The sequence below is a fragment of the Papaver somniferum genome, unplaced genomic scaffold (assembly GCF_003573695.1).
Source record: "Papaver somniferum cultivar HN1 unplaced genomic scaffold, ASM357369v1 unplaced-scaffold_150, whole genome shotgun sequence".
Lineage (NCBI taxonomy): Eukaryota > Viridiplantae > Streptophyta > Magnoliopsida > Ranunculales > Papaveraceae > Papaver > Papaver somniferum.
Genome location: NW_020624377.1, coordinates 3,863,694 through 3,867,380, shown reverse-complemented (window position 1 = coordinate 3,867,380; position 3,687 = coordinate 3,863,694). Strand labels below are relative to the sequence as shown.

Genomic DNA, 3,687 nt, shown 5'->3' with positions numbered 1-3,687 from the left:
GAGTACTATGTAACTCCAATTTATATTTTAAATTAAATTTGTGTGCGATATAATTTTATTATACTAATTTAACAAAAAAAACCTTTACATTTTTTTATTGGTGTCGTCGAGGCAAGCTTAAAAATTATTGGTGTCGGTCAACCCTAATCAAGGCAAGCTTAAAAATAAAAGACTTGTGCGCCTATTAAAAAAACTCACAAGCAGACGCGTGTCTTTGATGTTAACAATGTAAAAGAAGTTTTCTCCTCAAAGTCTAGATCCAGCAATTCTTCCTCGCTTCATATCTATTTTAAGTAAAAAAAATTTCTCCTCCATCTGATATTCTGGCAGAAAATTAGGGGTTATTCAGAGAAGATTTATTCTGCAATCTTGGAAATATTTCTGCATCGCAGGATGAAAATCTATGTACACAAAAATCTATGAAGAAGGAATGGAAGAAGAACATCCGGTGGTGGTAATAATCTCGGTCAATTTTGTTTTTCGATTTGAACCCTAACAATTTCATTTTGGGCGGGATGAAATAAAACGAAAATTCTTTTGGGAGGGATTCCTTCTTGGCGTTTTGGAACAACTATAAGTTCAACCCTAAGCAATTCAGAGATGTGAAGAGATATATCTTTTTTGGGGGATTAGTAGTTCAGAGATCAAAAAACATCCAAGGTATATCTTTTTTATTCTTATTTATAGCTGAATAACTTATGATTTTTGATTGGAAAGATGCATGAGTTCATACTCTTTGATTGAATCTGAACTTGGGTTACATAGATTGTTGTAGTGTTGTAATAATACAATCTTATGATGGTTTATTGCTATACAACTTATGTCTTTTGATTGAAATGATGCAAATCTGACTATTTTTGGATGTCTTTTGATTGAAAAGATGCAAGTCTGACTATTTTTGGATGAATCTGAACTTACGTCACATAGGATCAGTGACTATTTTTGTGTTTTGATTGTAAAACTGATTATTTTCATCTATTTTTTTTTTTTGTGATTTGATTACGGTAATTCCAAGTTAGGTTTAGCGAATAATAATCACCAAATGCATATCTACTATTTTTTGGGCAACTTCTGTTACACAGTCTTGCTTGGCGTCGTCCAAATCCCAAGCATTGTCCCATCTGAGCCTCTCTGCCTTTCCTTATACTTTGTGTGCCATGATGCATAGCCATAGAGCTTGTAGACCACATATATTAGTGGTGTGTTAGGTCTGTATACAGGGGTGGAAGCACAGGTTGACGAAACCTGGCTGTAGCCCCCCCTTCTTCTTCAAAGACCTCAACTTAGTAAACTACCACTAGCCCAAGTAAAAAATATCACTTTAGTCCACCAAGTCCAGCTTTTTAGTTCACCAAGCCAAGCAATTTGGTCCACCAGATCAACGGCTTCTTATTAGACAAGTAAGAAGAAGAACACGAGTGAAAAAAGAAGAGGGAGGGTTAGCTGGTTAGCTTAGATTGAATGCTTGTTCACAAGATCAATGATCTTTCAGTACTAGGTAATTATTTTTCTTCTACAATTCATATTATCACCATGTAAGGAGAGCCCGAGAACATATTAAGATTAGTCTACACTAGCTTGTCAGCCTATGCGACCAAAAATAAAATGGCAGTTGTACGTAGATACACCCATGATAAACTTATGTGTTTTTGTTTGTTTATTGACAGCCTCCACAACACAAACTTCTAGCAACATGTAGCTTAAAATTCGATAACAGCAGTTGCCTATTCGAAATTCTTTTTTTCTAGAAACAAATGGGATACAGTGAAGGATGTTATCTCCCTGGATGGCAACTAGTCTGAATAGTGAGGAAGTTGCGGCTTTTTAACAACAACTTGGTATGTGTCCTTCCCTTGTTACATGTTTTATATTGTCTTCATATTAGACTTCTTTGAATAATATCGAATTTAATTTTAAATCATACTGTTAACATTTGTAGGATGACTGAGCTTCTTCTCAATGCATCGACAGTTTGCATAGTTCTAGAGATGTTCCCCCAAAAGTTGAATTGTTGGGCAGAGTTTAAGAATTCTTCGCGACTCTAACAATGTTGCAGGCTAAAGGAATTAATGTTCCCAACAATTTAGGTAAGTTCTGTTCATCGGAGTCGGATTCTATATATTGAGCACATTTTATACATTGTTATTTTGCTGAAGTAATATATGGTCCTACTTCGCTGGTGTTTTCCTCTCATACTGACTTGGGTACGACATTTTTTTTTAGTCTCCCCATATCGAAATTTTGGTTCCGCCACTGCCTGTATAAGTTTATTCCATTATTATCTACTGATCTCGGCTACTTTGGTTGAACTAATGAGTCTATAGACTACTGATAAACATTGATTGATATATCTGGAATATGTAGAATGGATAGTGGTAGTGGGAATTTATCATGCTTAATGCCTCCTAATTTTATTGAGTCAACCATGTGATCCATTGAAGATGAAGACGAATACTTAACCATCCATTTTGTTCTTTTGTTAATAAATTTTGTTACTGGTCCAGTATTTTAATCTATTATGGTATCTTAAAATTTATCTTGTTACATATACAGGGTATTGGGATCCCAGCGACACCTTCGTCCTTTGGTCTTTTGCTGTTTGAGGAACTTCAGGAAAAAGGCTGTTGCACTTGCAAGTTACTGATGGATGACCACTACGGCTTCATGATTGAGGAAATCTTTGATCCAAGTGCGATGTTGTGGCATAGAGATGATGATGTTGTGCTTGGGGATGTTTCAAGAGGTGAGTTTACCAAGTGGCCCAAGACCTATGCAACTACTGTAGCCTGTAGGAGAGCGATCAAGTTAGAGTTGCAGTGACAGCAGATTGATCACTTTTTAAATTTTCAAGATGTAACTTGGAGTTGGAGTTGTTAGGATATGTCTTCCATTTATGTTCGAATATTCTATTTTCTTTAGAAAATAGTTATAAAGTTAATTAATAAAGTCAATTTGTTTAATATCTATTTTCTTTTTTAATTTGAGTGAATTTCTGATACCCCAACGGATTTCATAATTCCAAATGAATTTCGGATTTCCAAAATCTGAATGCCGAAATTTGAATTAGTAGCCAGAAAATGATGGAACTGGCTCGTTAGAGGAAAATAGCTCGAATTATAACGGGTAGGAACCATTATTTTATTTAACATATAAAAAATGTATTTTTCAGTGACATGCATCAACCGTTATTATTTTTCACCAATAATAATTGTGATTATTTTATGACTGATCAACTGTTATTTAATTTTACATACAATAACCGTGATACTTGATAACAGATTTTGTATGTGACTTTAAATCACAAATTTTATACGTCGTACTTAATAACGTTCCTTGTTTGTCATTTATAAAAAGTCACACCAAATAAATAACGGTTCGAATAACAGATGAAAACCGTGATAAACCATGTTTTATAACAGACTTCATTAGTCATTTATAGCCTCTTCTGGACTAGTGACTAGTTACTGGTCACTTATTTTTGTCTTTGGTCACTTATTTTTGTCTTTGATCACTTATTTTTGTTTTTGGTTTTTGTAGAGATCTATCCAGCTGCATTTGGAATTGTAGAAAATGAAAATTATGAGAGTTGGCAATGGTCCTTAACCAATTTGAAGGGTATTATTCGTGAAGATCGTCCACTGACCATCATATCAGATCGTGGAATCGGCCTTTTGAAGCATGTGCCTG

At 34.6% G+C, this 3,687-nt stretch overlaps 1 long non-coding RNA gene across 1 annotated transcript; it reads left to right on the top strand.

Moving 5' to 3' along the window:
- The first annotated feature begins 215 nt into the window (after positions 1–215).
- On the top strand, positions 216–2,962 carry LOC113335932. Its single transcript, XR_003353539.1, has 4 exons — positions 216–660; positions 1,668–1,838; positions 1,940–2,087; positions 2,554–2,962. It is a non-coding gene; the product is annotated as an uncharacterized LOC113335932 (long non-coding RNA).
- The last annotated feature ends 725 nt before the right edge of the window (positions 2,963–3,687 follow it).